The sequence below is a fragment of the Scylla paramamosain genome, chromosome 31 (genome assembly GCF_035594125.1).
Source record: "Scylla paramamosain isolate STU-SP2022 chromosome 31, ASM3559412v1, whole genome shotgun sequence".
NCBI lineage: Eukaryota > Metazoa > Arthropoda > Malacostraca > Decapoda > Portunidae > Scylla > Scylla paramamosain.
Window position 1 is genome coordinate 12,760,530 of NC_087181.1, and position 18,470 is coordinate 12,778,999.

Here is an 18,470-nt window from a genome sequence, read left to right on the forward strand (position 1 = left end):
AGTGAATCAAATGGGGTGCTGTTTTTATATTTTGCCAATTTTGTGCATGTGTGATTATGTGTAGTGAATATTCATAGATGTGTGAGATGATTTAGTAGTCAGTAGCCTCAAATCCCACACATGATGGATCTGTCCATTTCTCTTGATACTGTGTGGAGTTGTATATCTAAGGTGGTGAGTCAGTAGGTCTGTGCTCTCCCCTTGTCCTCACCCCCCAGGCCTTACTCTCACCTCCCACAGCTCCTGGTGGTGAGGGTAGCAGGCAGGTGAGTAGTAGAAGTTGTGTGAGCTGAACACCATATAAGTAACCTTGATTACATGTATATAATTGCAGTCACAAATCAAGCCAACTTCTGCTATTATTTCCATTGTGTTTTGTGTTTTCTGTCAGTGTAGGGTCCTCTGAAATTCTGACAGTCTCCTTACAAACGCTGGCAGTTAATGATTTCTTAGATGAGGGGACTCAGATTGATGGAAAATTGGAAAATATTGCATGTGAGTGTGGTGTTGCATGACTTGTAGCTGCGACTGTACCATTATCTGCCTCACACTTGGTTGGCTCACCTGGTTGGCTGTTCTTTCATAATTCATATAGTCAGGTGGGATGCTCAGGTGTACTGTCACACTCTCACAGTGTTGCAAGGCCTTTTATGAGGGAAGAACAGTAGATATACAAAAACCTTATTAAGGGCAGCATATTATTTACTTTTTATGTATTTATTTTTCTTTTATCATTATTAATCATTATTTTAAGTATTTTTCCTTATATTTCAGATGGGATGTGGCAACTGCAGCCATGGCAGGTGAGAGAGGATGCCATCATCACTGCTGTTTGCTGTTTAGTCTCTCCAGAGACGAGGCGTGCTGGCAGGAGCTGGACTACCTGGGCATTGAGTTCAAGCGTCTGTCAGCACAAGTCCATCCTATAGGTGTGGGGGAGTGGGGACTATTTTTGTTTTATTTTTTTTCGTTTAGATATCTTCATTATTCATTCTGATTATGCATGTAAAAAGTGTTTATTATTATTATTATTATTATAATTATTATTATTATTATTATTATTATTATTATTGTTATTATTGTTATTATTATTATTATTATTATTATTATTATTATTATTATTATTATTATTATTAGATACTTACAAATCCCTTTTTATTTGAATCCAAAGTTATGATTATTGCATTGAGAGAGAGAGAGAGAGAGAGAGAGAGAGAGAGAGAGAGAGAGAGAGAGAGAGAGAGAGGTTGGGTAACAGTAACTGCCACCAGTAACTACTTTACTACTACTACAAAACAAATACTACTACTACTACTACTACTACTACTACTACTACTACTACTACTACTACTACTACTACTACTACTACTACTACTACTACTACTACTACTACTACTATAGCGGAAGCTTGTTTCACAAATGTTCCTGTTCATGAACAAATCAGTTCATGAACAGATTTTTAGGACAACTTTTGCATAGGTTCATGAATGATATTTGGGTGTGTGAATGCACAACACCCTGCACAACCAGAGGCCAGCTGCCTAGTCCCCTTGGTGAGGAGTGGTGGTGAATGCATGGCTTCATCACGCTGCTGTGACCTGTGGGTGATTACCACACTCTGGGTGGTGCCTTTGGTGATGTGTGCATTCAACACAGCTCCTCACCAAGGGCAGCAGCTAGCATCTGGTCCTGCAACTGCAACTTTCCACAGTTACTGTAATTTCATTCTGTATTTTTTGTCACAGAAAAAAACGTTTAAAAAATTATAAGAAAAATTAATGTTATTGAGGTTGGAATGGGGAAGTTGATTGAGTTCATGAACCAAGGTTCCACTGTACTACCATTGCAGCCAGACCACACACTCCCAAATACCCATCACCCAAAAACACACCAAAACACCATCATACACCACAAATAACCCTAAAACTTAGTATTGTTTGTGAGTTTGCACACTGAAGCACCGTTTGTGAACAAATGCACACATTATTAGAAAAATCTGTTTGTGATCCAAGGTTTCACTGTATCAGATAATTTTGAGTTTGATTCATAAACTTAATGTAGCATATTTCCAGAGTGTCACCATTGTATCTACAAAGTCAAACATGCATTGTAAGAGCGAAATGCAAGAGCAAAGAGGGCCGGAGGGAATTTTAGAGACCTGGTTGAAGATGCTGGCGGAGGCAGCCAACCAGGGAAGGCCATCTTAGAGAAGCAGTTTTTGTGCAGGGTGAGTGGAATGGTTACAAGAAAACTGTCATGGTTAGCTAGATACATTTAATGCTTTGTTATATCAGATTGATAATCAGAAAGGCATGATAATTTCAGAAAGGCCGTCGGGTGAGGGAAGAAGAGAGTAGCTGTAGTGAAGGGAAGTAAGGGAGTTGTGGGGAATTAGGCCATCATCTAATGCAAGAGTTAACCATTATTCTCAACCACATTCATTCCTCTTTCTAATAAATTCTGGAACTCCCTACCAGCTTTTGTATTTCCTCCTTCCTGTGACTTGAGCTTTTTCAATAGGGAGGCTTCAAGACACTTATTCTCCAGTTTTGGTTGATATTTGACCTTTCTTTTGGGACTGGCACCTCTATGGGGATCCCACCTTTTTTTCTTTCTTTGCCTTTGCCACTCTTACTTTAAAAAAAGACTGTAAATAGTTGCTACTATTACTGCCTCCAAAGATGTTTAGGCTGTTATCGATTTATTTAGTTAAGGATATAAAACATTTGGATGTTAATACTTTTTAGCTTAGATATGATTGGGCACGTTAAAATGGTTTGGGTGAAAACAGTGACAGATGCTCAGGCAGGTGTAGAGGCCACAGCATGCACTGGCTTAAAGATGTTTCAGCCACATTTTACATACACAGCAAGACTTGGCATCATGTCTTTTATTGGCTCTCTCATTTCTTAGTCTGGTACTGTACAAAGGGGTATTCAGAAAAAAATCAATAGTAGTTTTTTGTAGCATGTATTTTGTTAATAGTCATTAGCATGTATTTTGTTAATAGTCATGTTATCTTAACTCCATCTTTGTGATTTGGCATATTGCTCCCTAATCATGTTTTATTTATTGTATTTATTTATTTTTAATTTTTATTTTTTATTACAGCCACCTTCAAGCATTATATTAGCTCGAGATTAATTCTTTAAAATTGATTTTTCTTGTACATTCTTGTAATAGTTTTGTACACGACTTATAGTGCTCTGAATTGATGGCTGTCATAATGAAATGGTTAACTTTAATGTAAAGTGATGAATTTTTTAAAATGTTTTGTTAGGTATATAGAGAATCTTGTATGGGGTCTTCCTTTGGCCAGGAAATATTTCTGTGGTTTACTTTTACTTCTCAGATGTTGTTCTGCCCCTCCAAATGTTTGAGAGATGACGTGTTGTACAAGGGAGATTCAAACAAAGGATGGTCTTCTAATGTGATGCATTCCAGGGTGCAACATAAAGCAGCAGTGGTGACAGATGCCTTCCCTCACTTCAGTGTGTTCCACCAGTCCTCAGCTGCAAGGTGTACTTGTTGCTCCAGGTGTTAAGTATATCTTTCTTTTTGCTTACATGCAAATTAATTGCTTGTATGTCAAACATTAAGTTGTTCATTGATTAGTTTTCATTCTCAGTTATTTTATTTATGGCAGAAATATGCAGTCTGCTTATTCCCACTGGTAAACTCTAAATTATCTACATCTGCATTCCCTTAGGATGTGTAAGTTGACTAAATTTTTATCTTTTTAGATGTCAAACAAGTGGTTGCTCATTTGTCTTGTTGAGACTTTGGATCTGCACTGCTAGGATGGGGGTTTCTCACACTGAGACTCACCCCTGCTGGCAATCACTCCACAATATGTGTCAGCCTCCATTATGGTTAGTACATTGAAGAGGCAATATTTAGCTGAAGGTTTGTTGTTCTGTATTTCCTAGGGTGAGGGTGTGACAGGAGGCATTATACTGTTCTTAGAATCAGTAAGACTTACTGGGCATTATACTGTTCTTAGAATCAGTAGGACTTACTGTGGTGTTGGTACATATTGGATTACTTTACTTGTAATGTTTAGGAATAAGGATGCAAGGTAGTATTTCCATTTTTCTGCTAATAACGATGCTATGAACTCCCCCATAATATTATGAGTACAAGTAACCCAACACTAGTACCACAATAATTTCTTTCAGTTGTAATAACTGCATAATCCTTAGACTCACCCTCACCTTATTAAAGATAGAACACAGCAAATCTTCAGGTGAATGTAGTTTTCCTGCAGTTAATTCATAATGGAAATTTTAAATGTGCCTGCAGTGGTTTGTTAGTGGAGTGACTGACTATGTGACAAGCCCACCATGTGTCCAGACAAGGCACACTTGCTAGAAGCCACACTGGTTAAGTAAAATTTTCTTTAAATTGTTTATTAACAGGTCTTAGTAAGCTGTTGTGTTTATAAACTTTCCAACTCATGTCCTGTCTTCCTTCCAGATGCAACTAGTGCGCTCTCTCTCTCTCTCTCTCTCTCTCTTTAATCCTTGAATGTCTTAATCCCATCAGTGAGGTTCCCAAGGTGGCAGCAACAGTAGTAGATGTGGCAACAATACTGCAAAAGAAGATGGTGATTAATTTATTTATATGTGAGAGGCTGTGGTGAGTGACTGGTATGTAAATATACTGTGGGGGACATACTGTGGTCTGTGGAGAGGCTGTGGTGAGTGTGGTATGTAAACATACTGTGGTCTGTGGAGAGAGAGAGAGAGAGAGAGAGAGAGAGAGAGAGAGAGAGAGAGAGAGAGAGAGAGAGAGAGAGAGAGTCTACTAATTGTTGTCACTCAGTAGCATTCTATTGCCTCCCATCCTAATTACCTTAACCAAGAAAATTCCTTTATACTTTGAAAAGACACTCCATTCAATTAGTTCTTTGTCTTTCATCTCTCCCACCTTCTTTAGATGCTACACATATGAAGACCAATAACTCCTCAAGCCTCAAAATCATACCTTTGTCTTAAACAAATTCGCTCTCAGGCCCCAACTGCATGCCCTTACTATTTTTTAAGGATAGGTTCTGCTGATTGTGATAAAGGTTACATTTTAAAGCTTCACTTCTTACTTCCAGCCTCATTTACTTGTAGAGTATTCTTTCTGTATTTAAATACTGTATGTATTTGTAGCATCATATTCCTAACAGCATATCCACTACCTCCTACTGGATGTCCAATGCCACCTTAATTCCTCCTTTGGTTTACCATTACTTTGAGCTCCAAGTGGGGTGAGGTGCTTCTTGCCCTTAACCTGGTTAAGCTCCACTTCATGACCTGGGGCAAGTCTTCAAACACCTTCCCTGAAATAGATATTAGTGTTTTATTACTCATGTTAATAAGGATTAATACATCACCTTTAATGCTCTCTAACAGATACTAGGTAAATATTCCACAGTTTTCTCTTTTGTTGTGACCCCAAGAACATATTGTATTATTAAATCTTTTTGGCAGCTCCCATTAAAGGTTGTCACTTTAGATCACCTGTGTGCATCTTCCTGCCTTTTTCTTTTACACTTATCACCTCATCCATCCATAAACCTCTTTGATCCTCCTCCTCTTCCTCCTGCTCAGTACTTAATCTTCAGCATCTTCCTCTCCATGTTCCTCTCTTCTCCACACTTGATGCTCTACCTAAAATAAAAACTTCTGGGCAGCTGAATGTTACATCTTAAATAGGTTCTGGGATGGAGGCACCAGGTAGAAATTAATCATGTTTCACTATGTACAATGTCTTTTCAGATGTTCAGGTGTACTGCAACAGTAGCTACTGGATAAGTATTTTACTAGTTCAATCAAGTTATTTCAAGGTCATAATTGTTACATATTTGGAGGGAAGGATGAACACATGCCAATCTATAGTAATTAATGTAGAGTTACCATAACACAGGATTAGGGCCATCAAGTGCACTGTAGAAGGATTGACTTAGTTCAGAGAGGCAGAGCTGGACTGAATCTGCAGAAATGTAATTATGAAGATTAATAAACCCCCTACAGTTCAAACACAACACTTTCTTTGTCTTACTTTTGTGCATTGTGAGAGCAAACAAAGAAATACAAATGATCTGAGACCAATATAGCAGTTTGACATCAGGTTTCTCTTTATTCTCAAACAAGGCAAGTAGTACTTACCACCATTCAACAAATACCTTCCATCTACCCTCTTAATGACAAAGTATAAAGTTCAGGGACTTTTTTAAAGTGATCTTATAATTTCTAAGGGTTATAGTTAAGTCAGGTTGTCAAGAGTATATTTTCCTAATAGATGGTGCATAAAGGATAAACTATAAGAACAGGAAAACAAGGGAAGCCACCTATATGTGGCTGCCTCTTTGGAAAACACGCTTAACTATTTCCACCTGTCATCTATAAATTTGTCAAATCTTTTACAACTTGCTGACTATATTCCACTCATCTACCATTCTATTTTGGGAAACTTGAAAACGATGTTAACTTTCACTAGAAGGTATTATGTAAAAGTAATAAAAGGCTAAAACATTTGAGACTGGCCCATGTTCCTTCCCCATATAACAGAACATACCCTTTCCAAACCCATGAAAAAACGCCAGTAACTTACATTAGAACAGGATAACAGTAAAACAAAAGACTGATAATGCGATCCAGGTTTTCTTGCCACACCCATGAAAACTAACTTCCACTAGAACAAGATAACAGTGAGATAAGAGGCTGAAACATTTAAGAGTGTGCCCCTTGTTTTCCTCGAGCAGCAGACCAGAACGGCAGCTAAACTCGTACAAAGCTCGCAGGCCAGACCACTTGACCTCAGCCATCCCCGTCCCTACCCCCCCACAACCCTAAAACTTCCCACAAATGTTAGTGCCGAGTGCCGACCCTTTGCCGCTCCCGTTAGGCCTAACAGAAACCTACTTTCAGAAGAGCCTAGGAGGGTTAGGGACATTCCTTTTCAAGTAAAACCAAGCAAGCAGTGATAATCTTTATCCCTTTATCATCAGAGAGAGAGAGAGAGAGAGAGAGAGAGAGAGAGAGAGAGAGAGAGAGTATCCTTATAAACTAAAACTAATTAAATTTATAATTAAAAAGTGCAAAATACAGAAAACGAAATTCTCTCTCTCTCTCTCTCTCTCTCTCTCTCTCTCTCTCTCTCTCTCTCTCTCTCTCTTTCTCTGATGGGCTTCTTCTCTGGTACGCTTTGCTCTCTCACCACGGCTACTTTGACAAATTACAGATATCTTGTTAATATGTCACTTATAGCATGTCTCTCGCCCTCCAATGACAGTCGGCGCCAGGAGGTTATTAGTAAACGTGTCAAGCGTGGCTGCTGCTCCTTTGTTCGGTTCTGAGGAAGAGGGAAACAAATTAGAAAGGATACGAGTGAAACTCAATATTGTACATAGGTTGCTAGGAAACGTATCGTAAACATCTTCCCTTGGTAAGTTACGTGATTACTAAGAACTTACGCTGAATCCTAACAGATAAACTACACCCTCAAAGACCGGTCTCTCCGAAAAGAAAAAGAAAAAAAAAAAAAAAAACGGGGAAAAGTCTCAACAATTTCTTTTACGTAAAGGAAACTAAAAAAAAATAAATAAAAATGAAACGTTATAGCCTCGAGTGTACTTTCCTAAATGCGAGAGAGAGAGAGAGAGAGAGAGAGAGAGAGAGAGAGAGAGAGGGGGGGGGGGGGGGTGGTGGGGGCCTAGGAAGTGTTATTTTTTTACCTACACCGAAGTAAAGAAAATTAATCTATTCCATCCTCAAATGTAAGTATCTTTCCCTCCCGATGTAAAGGAGGGAGGGGATTGAATGTAAATAAATATATAACAGGACACAAGGACTTTCCTCCTAAACTAAAAGAAGAGTTAAAAATGTTATTACAGCCTCATATGTAAAGTACTTTATCTCGTAAACTACAAGGGGGGGAATGAATTAATCTCACGATGTATATAACACGTACTTTCTTACTAAACAGAAGGAAAAAAAAAAAACTACAGCCTCACATATACTAATTACTTTCTCCGTAAACATGTGGAAAAAAAAGTAAATTAATCCCTATATATACAACGCACGTACGTACTTCCTAAACCGAAAGGGGAAAGTAAAAAATGAATCAATTATAGCCTCAAATGTAAACTACTTTCTCCTAAATGAAACGGGACGCAAATGAATCAATCTCACTATAATACCTACTTTATTCTTAAACTGGAAGGAACAAAGAAACCCTCCAGGGCTGCTAAGGAAAAATGAAAGCACCTAACCTGGCTGGCGTCGCATCTCCATACTCTTGATATAAAAACTTTTGCTGTAAAGGACAAAACACGTTAAAAAGAAAAAAAAAAAAAAAGAGCGGCGCACAAATTTACGGGGTTGAGGAAGGCTATACTGGGTACCATTAATCAATTACCAAAGAATTTATGGGCAATGACGTGCGCCTTAATGAAAACAGCCAGGTCAGGTCAGGCGAGGGCAAACAGTGGCGTGAACCGGCAAAAAATGTAACCAGGGCGAGATGAACGTGAGGGAAGGTAGAGGGAAGCGAGGAGAAACATTGTGTAGTTATATAGTACGTAAGATATGGACATAATAGGCTTTCCTTATAACCATTGATATATCCAGTACGTTTTCATATGGAAGTGCAGGAATGAGACTGAAGAACGACATTGAGGTCAACCCAAACATGATTATTTAGTGTTTAAACGCATTTTGAGAAAGTACTTGAAGAAATTCTAGTTATTACAGCAATATAAATAATGCATTTTATTAGCATTCATAATTATATCCACTACGTCTTGATTTAGAAACAGCAAGAAATTAAATAACGATAAAAAGACAGCTAAAAAAATGCCACTTAGAACAGTAAAACTATGGATATAATACCCTTTACTAATCCCCATAAAGGCAATGAGTACTTCTGAACACCATAAATGATAGGGATGGGACTGAAAGGGTGATAAAATTAACCGCCCCCCCCAAAAAAAAAAAAAAAAAAACGACTTTCGAAAGCATGGAGTTGAGCGGGAGAGCATCAGAGAGGCTAATATCTGTTTCAGCATTGGCCACCCTCGGTTATGGCCGTTGTTGGACGAGGGAAGCCTATTTGAATAATGGTGCAAGTTTGGCCTCTTCCTCCCTCCTCCCTCTCTTCCACGGGAGGTCGGGGGAAGGTAAAGGAATGGGAGGGGGTGAAAAAGTCATTATGGGAGTGATGGGGGGCCGTGCCTTGTTGGCAGCAGGGAGTGGCTAATGATGGCGGGCGAAGACACTGGCTGACGGGAGGAAGTCAAGATAAAATGAAAGGAGTTGGGTGGTTGAGTGTAAGGATGAACACACACACACATGCGGATGAATGAAGATGCCTGGAGGAAAATAAAAATAAATAATAAATAAGTAAAAAGACGAGGGCAAAAGCGGAAGAACTTAAAATAAAATGAAAAAAAAAAAGATAGTTGTAAGCATGAAAGAACAACGAAATGAACGAAAGACTAAAGTGAGAAAAGGAAAAAAAAATAATGGCATGGGAAGACAAATTAAGAAGACAAATTTTAAGATTAGAGTAAAAAGAAAATGGCAGAGGTGAGGACTTGAAATAAAATGAAATTATGATTGTTGTAGTGATGAAAAGGCAACGAAATGAACGGGTGAAGAAGATTAGAGTTGGAAAAGAAAATCTAAAAATTCCAAGAATGGCGTGGGAAGAAGGGAAGAAACTTGGAATAAAAGGAAGATAGTGAGTGAAGAGAGGAACGGACGCAAAAAAAAAAAAAAGAAAGAAAAAGGAAAAGAAAAATAGATGGATGGAAGAGAATGCAATGAATAAGAAAAAGCTGAAAGAAAAAGCACAAAAATATATCATAAAAAAAGGAAACTAAGAAAATAAAGTTTAAAGTAAGAGAAGGACACGCCACCACCCGCCTGTTTGTCTATCATCGAGGTTAGTCTGTCCGTGAATTTTGAAGGCGCTATCTGTCTGTCTCGCTGCCGCCCGCCCATCTGCATCGTTGTTTGTCTGTCTGTCGGTCTGCCTGTCTGTTTGCCTGTTGTCACCGTATGTGTGTCGGTGTTAGTCAGTCAGACAGTCAAACGGTAGCAACAGACTAACAGATACAGACAAGTTTACTTTTATTGTAATAAATTCTCTCTTAATTTAACTTCAGCATCAAGGAGCACATCGTTATCTGCCAACGGAAATGTTTTCAGGGTGACAACTTTCCAGCTTAATTCAACAAGACTTCAAAAAATATTATTTATACATAATTTCTAACTCATTGATGTGCAAGTGACATTCTAATTTCTGAAAATATTTAAGAAAGAACTGACAAAACATATTTAAAAAAAAATATGAGCTGATCTGGCTAAGGTCAATGCAAAACTGGAGAGAGAGAGAGAGAGAGAGAGAGAGAGAGAGAGAGAGAGAGAGAGAGAGAGAGAGAGAGAGAGAGAGAGAGAGAGAGTTGAAGATTCTGATGAGAAAACTGATCAAAGGATGCAACTTAAACTGGCCAGGCGAGGCAAAAATTCGTGCCTTTTCTTATTTAAACGAATTAGTCTTATTTTCTTTTTCCTTGGCGCCTGTGAGTACATTAATTTTACCATACATGTTTTAGTGCGCGGCGGTCAAGATGAAAGCGTCACGAGGCAGGTTCGAACACTTGGCGCTAGAACTGCGTTATAATACTCGCGTGAGGTCCTTCATTATAAATTCATCCAGCTTTTTTTGTCGTTGATAGCGTTCATATTTCATCATATTTACCTGCCTTTCATCTCCATTCTGTACGAGTGGCTTCGTTACAACTCTCTCTCTCTCTCTCTCTCTCTCTCTCTCTCTCTCTCTCTCTCTCTCTCTCTCTCTCTCTCTCTCTCTCTCTGTTTGTGTGTGTGTGTGTGTGTGTTTCATTATTCATCGATCATCGATCTGGTGTAGGAATTACGGTACTGTGCTCATCTTGAAACCCAGTGCTTGGTTTCTCCGCGCTAGTGTGGGTATTATCGTATTTCAATAAATATTTGCACTTGTAGTGTTGTTTCATTAACCATCGTACCAGTGGGGATACTGCCGTACTGTACGCTTCTTCATTAATGACATTCTTGATCATGTTTCAAGACGTTCAAATTCATTATTAGGGCACGAAAGTATTTTGTAAACGTGCGGAGAGTGAAACACAGTTAGAAGCGCCACAATAACCGCAAAAAATTCCCACGATTTAATTTCCTGTTATTCCTTTTTCTGTCGATTGGAGCCAAACTGAGAGACCGCCGCGCCGTGAAAAGAAACGACAGGCAGTGTTAATGTATATTTCGAGTTTAGTAATTAGCTCCCAGTCCCGTCACCCTTCTGTTTACACTTTTTCTTTATTTCATTATTCTATTTCTTCGTTCATCTCTACATTCACTGTTTTTTAGTATAAAGATGATTTTATGTTTGTATACCAGATTGTTTTACGTAAATGATACGCCTTTTATCCGCAATTTTATCGTATTTTTCTTTTTTCTTTACTTTTAATCATGACGGAGATAATTATATATCTAAAGTTTTACTTAAGGTTAGACATCTATCATGATTCATTACTGACATTTTTATTTTGTTTTTCTTTTATTATTTGACTTAGTTTTTTGTTATTACTATACCTCATCTCATTTATATTAGCTAGGTATTTTTCCATGTTTTATATAGTTGTTTATAATCTTCATATGTGATAATGTATGATAAGAGAATAACTATTGCAAAATGGAATAAAGGTTTGATTCTGATTGTCATGGCATCACTTCGGCCATCCACACTGCAATTTGTGCTTCTTGTGTTATACGACGTGCTAAGTTTAAGCCATTACTCAGAAACGCTTTGCTCTTTCTTTACGATTATTTTCAGAGGCCACAGAAATGATAAGCCGGGTTCCCAAGAGTGTTTCTCCTGGTAATAATGCAGAAATCTTGTTAATTAACCTTTACTACTGCTGCTACTCCTTATTGCTTATAATGACCGTATGACGCTCGGTGCTTCATCTATGAACACTATTTTGTATGATAAGGGACTTCAATAACGTATCTTTTCTGATACCTCACGTTCCATTTGGTTAGGTTAGGTCAGGTCAGGTGTGGCACGGAAAATAATAAAAAACAGCCGATCTAGTTTTTCTCGTGGGCATCTCTGTCGTAGACAGCATCCGTACGGGTGAATATACCAGACGGAAACGGGACATATTCTGAAACGCTTCTGGCACATCCCGTACTTTCAAAACCATAGTTGGAGTTCCACGCCTTTTTAAACGTGCTTTTAAAGTTCTAGTGACAGATTGACAACAGTTCTAAATTAAAAACAGGAGAAACACTCTTGAGAACCCTGCTAATAATCTGTTGCCTTTGCAAACAGTCATGGTGGGAGTGCAAGGCGCTTCTGTACACGGGCCTAAGGCGGTTCCTATTACTATGGAAGCAGAAATTAGTAAGCGCGGCCTCAGTGACAATGCCGACAATGCCAAAGGCGAGGTTACAACACACGCAGCGCTGGCAGCATCTCCCTAAAGCGGCGCTGCCAGACGCACAAACAGGATCCCACAGACTGTGACCTTCAAGTGATCCGCACGGCAGTCACGAGGCTGCTAATTATGACCAATGGTAAAGGATTCTGGCGTCCTTAATCAGACACCTGCACATTACTCTTGATTAGTCTGCATTGCCCGACACCTTCATGTGCTGGGGAGGTATCGAAGCTCCGAACCCTGCGCTCTTTTTGAATGTAATATGTAATAGACTGATCACTTGGTTTATGAAAATAATCACGATTTTATGGGCCAATGGATTCTCTTAAGGTTATGTTAGGTTAGGCTGATAGATTAGGTAAGGTAGGTAACGGTTAATGATAGGTTGAATTTCGTATACCGTAACTTTCTCCAAAAGATCATTACTATCGACACATCAGTTCTCTTGTCCGCAATTAATCAGGTTAGTTCTTAGGTTTAGGTATGGAGAATTAGTGATTTACTGACATTTTGGTTGAAACTCATGGTCAAATTTTCGTTGATGTGATTTACAAAGAAACATTAGATTTAAGGGGAAAAACATGATTATACTAGCACCATCTTAATTAAACCCGTCCATAATGAACAGTCGTTATGCTGAAGTCACGTTGAAGAAGACAAGAAACATTAGATTTAAAGGAGAAACATGACTATACTAGCACCGTCTTAATTAGCCCCTCCATAATGAAGAGTAGTAAAGTCATGATGAAAGACGCAAACCAACCTCCCCTGTCGAGCTGCACAAGCTTCTGTCCTTCACTTCATTTCCAGCGGCGCCAACCGGGCGTGTAATAAGCAAGAACCTCTCCCTCGCCTTGCTCTTTACCAGTTCCACGCGCCACTCCACTCCTTGATGACTTTGGGTTTACCCCACACACGCGCCGCAACGCCACGACGCTCTCATGAACAAGACAGCGAGCGTGAAACCTCATATACTCGTCTGTCTGCATAATACACGGGTAGGAAGCACGACACGAGCAGCAGGACAGAATGACAAACAGCCACGTCCTTGCTACCTCCCTGCACCACCACCACCACCACCACTGCCTAACTCACCACCGCGAATGTTGCGGGCGAGTCTTCTAAAATATAGACAACCCTGAAGCCACATGTGAATTTCTCATCCACACACTACGAGGACAACTGGTAACAGCGCAACGTTTCTCCTGAGTGGCGGGAATAACACCTTTCTCTCCACTCCTTCCTGACACGCCGAGGACAGGAATACACACACACTATTTCTCACTCGGTCGACGTCCCGCAGTGAAGCAACGCCACGCCACTATGCAGCACACCAGCCCAAGGGGAAAAATATATACATACATAGACCTGAGAATACCGCGCTGGAAGACTGCTCCATATTCGCCTATGCACTGCTGGGTTACGGAGACTGGAATGCTGGAGTGTTGACAAAGGAAAAGTGGGCGGAACAAAACACACGTGAAGTCCTTGACGTAAAAATCTGATTGATACGAGACAGGCAATGACGGTTGAAGGAATGAGTGACAGAGGTACTGCATGCGGGATTTCAGGCGTGGAGGCACAAAAATAGTGAAGTTTAGGATGCGTGGATGGAAAGAAAATGTTGATAAGCGAGGAAAAGGCAATGAAAATAACAGGTGGTGAAAGGTGATGCTGGAGATAAGTAAATGTCATTTAAATGAAAAAAAGATATTGGGAAAAATAAGAGAAAACGGAAGAAATAAACAAGGATGGGAGAAAGAGGAAAACCACGGAAGGAAGCAGCAAAATAAAGAGAGAGGAACGGGAAGAACGAAAAGAAAAAAAAAGAAAAAAAGAAAACCAATGAAAGAGAGAGATGAAGGACGTGAGGAATGCTACACAAGACCAGTCTGCATTTGTATGTCCTCATCTATCCCCTTCACGTTTCTGTATCACAACACGAAAGCCTCCACGCACTTACAGTCAAAGTTTCCAGCGGTGTCCAAGGTTGGTAATGTTCCTCGCTGCCCTTCACTACCTTCATCGCCTCCTCCAGGTCACAGAACGCTCTTGTCACCTGCCACGTGCATTCATCCCACCTCCGCGGCCACTACTGAGCTGGAAGAGATCAGGACTAAATAAAGCTTCAGTTCTGTGACGTGGCAAGGAAGTGAAGCATAAATGAATCCTTTGAATCTTTTACAAGCATTTCTCTCGTTCAGTTTAGCTAAAGGGAGATGTGGATGTTGGCTAATGTGCAGTAAAATCCCTGTGCTTCAGTGCGTTGGGATTAATCGGCGCTCGCATTAATAACAGATTTACATACCCGAGTCTCGTTACAGTGCGAATTGCTTTCTTCACTCGGTACAAGATTCAATTCTAAACCCATTACTTACAGATTATACAAGTATGTGATAGCGAGCACCACCATTGCGACTGAATTACAACCCACCTGCCTCCTTACACACACACACACACACGCACACGGAGGCTCCAAAGCGTGGCGTAACGAACACCGATGCTTCGAAACACGTAAAGAAACACTCACAGTCGTTCGTTACTCTCATTCGCTCGGCAATTAACGGTAATTCATGGTGTAATCTTGCCACGCTGTCGCTACAGATGAGACGCTTCGGGTGGAGATGAAGGACGAGGAGGAGGAAGGAAGAGAGGCCGAAAGGAAACAAAAAGGCGAAAGAGATAGGAAGCGATAGAACGAAGGAGAAGGAAAGACCGAACAAGAAGATGAGGGAAAACCGAAGGAAAGGAGGAGGAGGAGGAGGAGGAGGAGGAGAGACCGAAAGGAAACGGAAGGGCGAAAGAGGAAGGAGTGATAGCAGGAGGAAGGAAAGACCAAACAAGGAGATGAGGAGGAGGAGAGGGAGAGACCGAACAATTAAACGATGCAAAATCTAATGAGAGAAAGAGGATAAAGGAAACAGGAAGACGAGGAGGAAAATACACAATATAGATGCAAAGGAAAGACAAAGCAAGGAAGAGAAGGATAGACAGAAGTGGAGAAGGATAAGGGAAGGAGAAGCAGAAGGGAGAAGGAAGAAGGGAGAAGGAAGAAGGGAGATAGTGACAGGTATTTTCACATCAAAACTATATACAGAGGCCACAGAGATGAACCCACTGGAAACACTAGGCCTACAGATGGATGAATTAATCTGTGAATAAATAAGTAAATAGCCCACGAAAGAAAGAAAATGGGAGAGGTCAGAAAATTAGAGGAAGAACAGAATCAGCAGACAAAGCGGAGGAGACAGATAGATAGAGATAGACAATCAGATAGATAGATAAATGGACAGATAAACAGATAAAGAGATACACAGACAGACAGATGCGAACAAATAGATATATGGATAGACATACACAAACACACACACGCACACACAGAAAGAAAGAAAGAAACAGACAGACAGAGAGAGAGAGAGAGAGAGAGAGAGAGAGAGAGAGAGAGAGAGAGAGAGAGAGAGAGAGAGAGAGAGAGAGAAGCACACACACACAAATACAGACGGCCCGTTCACTTTATACATACAGTAAACAATACATAGAAGAAGAATAATAACCGCGCCTTCTGCTGGAGAGACAAATGGTTTGGACGCTCTCGAGGGAAGAGAGAGTTATAAAAAAATCCTTTCCCGAAATCTTTTAAGAGAGAGAGAGAGAGAGAGAGAGAGAGAGAGAGAGAGAGAGAGAGAGAGAGAGAGAGAGAGAGAGAGAGAGAGATTAAAGAAAACGCCGTGGAAACAAGAATGAAACGGAAACTAAAAAGACCAAAGGAGAAGAGAGAGAGAGAGAAAAAAAAAAGATGGTAAAATAAGAGATAAGAGAATGATGGAAGAAAAGAAAACGATGAAGTATAAATGAAGAAAAGTAAGAAAGAAGAAAGAATGGGGATAATGAAGAAGCTGCTTGAGATTACTAAAAGAAAGAAAGAAGAAAAGAGAAAAAAGAGAAAAATGACGATAAAAAAGAAAAAAAAAGAGAAGGGAGGTTGGAAGAAGAAGAGATTGATGAATAGATAGATAGACAGATAGAGGAAGAGAGAGAGAGAGAGAGAGAGAGAGAGAGAGAGAGAGAGAGAGAGAGAGAGAGAGAGAGAGAGAGAGAGAGAGAGAGAGAGAGAGAGAGAGAGAGAGAGAGAGAGAGAGAGAGAGAGAGAGAGAGAGAGAGGCGTGAATAAATTAGAGGTGAGAAGAAAGAAAAAAAAAAGTAAAAGGTAAATTAAGGAAAGAACCGGAAGAGGAAAGGGAAAGCGAGAGAGAGAACGAAAGAGGAAGGGAAGGAAGGACGGAAAGGAAGGAGGAAGAGGAGGAGGAGGAGGGAAAGAGAAGAGGGGATTAAGGAAACCGATAATCAAGGAAGGAGATAAGGTAAGTAAGGAGAGAGAGAGAGAGAGAGAGAGAGAGAGAGAGAGAGAGAGAGAGAGAGAGAGAGAGAGAGAGAGAGAGAGAGAGAGATTAAGGAGGGGAGTAAAAAATGGAGATAATAAAAAAAAGGAAGAAAAGTCTGAATCAGGAGAGAAAAAAATGGGAAAAATGAGAGAAAACGGAAAAAAAGAGCAAGGAACGGAGAATGAGGAAAACCACGGAAGGAAGAGGCAAAATAGAGGGAAACGGGGAGAGGGAAAAAAAAACGAAAAAAAAGAAGAAAAAAAAAAAAGGAAGAGAGAGAGAGAGAGAGAGAGTTTCCTTCCTCCGCAGATCTTCAAACTTACAAACACTGAACTGAACATTTAAAACTTGCTGCCACACCCGCCTTCTTTCCCCCCCCCCCCTTTTTTTCCCTTCCGCCTTGAGATTACTTGTTTCCTCGCAAAATCAAAATAACTTCTTCCTGTAAACTGAGAAACAAATTAATCTTGAGAAAACTGTTATATAAATTTCTGGAGCGCGGAAGAATACATAAATACAACTCCCCGTTTTCTGTTGTATGTGAATCTGGTTTTCTATGAGGGCAAACGATGGAATATATATAAATAACGGATGGCCTTGATAAATAATGGAAGGAGTGGAGAGGGAAGAGAGAAAGGGAGAGGAGGAAGAGGAAGGAGAGGAAGAAGAGGAAGAGGTTGAGGAGGTAAGGTAAAGTAATTAATGTTTTGGTGATTATTCTTTGCTTTTTCTTTCTTTTCCTTTCTTATTCTTTTTAAATGTAAATCAATGGAATGGACAACAGGATTTCGATTCTTCTAATCTAAATGAAAATAAACAAAGCGAAATTAGATGAAAATATGAAAAAAAGAAAGAAAAGAACGAATGATAAACGTGGAAGTAGATAGATGAACAAGTAGATAGATAGATAGACAGAAAGATGGATAGGTAGATAGATGGATAAACAGACAGATAGATATATAGATAGACAGATAGACAAACAGGCAGGCAGAAGGACAGATAAACAGACAAACAAACAGACAGACAGTTAAAAGAATGGACAAACCTTCACTAGTACCTATGCCAGTCCTTCCAAGCCCTTATGTTATCTCACGCACACCTACAGCCACCTGCTAATTAACGTGGGGCCTCATACCTTCACCTCGAGCACTAATGATTCAAGCTAAGCAAGAAGTAATCGCGAGGAGAATGAATCTATTAGCAGCAGGAGAGAGAGAGAGAGAGAGAGAGAGAGAGAGAGAGAGAGAGAGAGAGAGAGAGAGAGAGAGAGAGAGAGAGAGAGAGAATCTGCCACTAACACTCCTTGTCCTCCTCCTCTTACTCCTTCTGCGGCAAGTTGGAGGGAATGGAAGAAAACACGCCTTCTCTTCCTTCTCCTCCTTCTCCTCTTCTTGTCCTTCTCCTCTTACTCCTTGTACGGCGGTTTGGAAGTCCTGAAAGAAATTGAAGATGTAAGGAGGACGAAGGAAAGAAAATACTCTCTCTCCTCCTCGTACGTCTCCTCCTGTGGCAAGCGGGGGGTACTAAAGGAAACTGTAAGGTGTAAGAAGAGAGAGAAGGAAAGGGAATACTCCTTCTCTTCCTCCTCCTTCTGTGGCAAGCTGGAG

At 40.0% G+C, this 18,470-nt stretch overlaps 1 protein-coding gene across 1 annotated transcript in view; it reads right to left on the minus strand.

The window, feature by feature from the left end:
• Positions 1 to 4,733: 4,733 nt before the first annotated feature.
• LOC135116327 (nephrin-like) overlaps positions 4,734 to 18,470 on the minus strand; it is a 322,006-nt gene continuing 308,269 nt past the window's right edge. The window contains 4 exon segments of the mRNA XM_064033681.1: positions 4,734 to 5,982; positions 7,210 to 7,344; positions 14,445 to 14,581; positions 18,185 to 18,296. The gene's annotated coding sequence lies outside the window, so the exon portion shown is untranslated.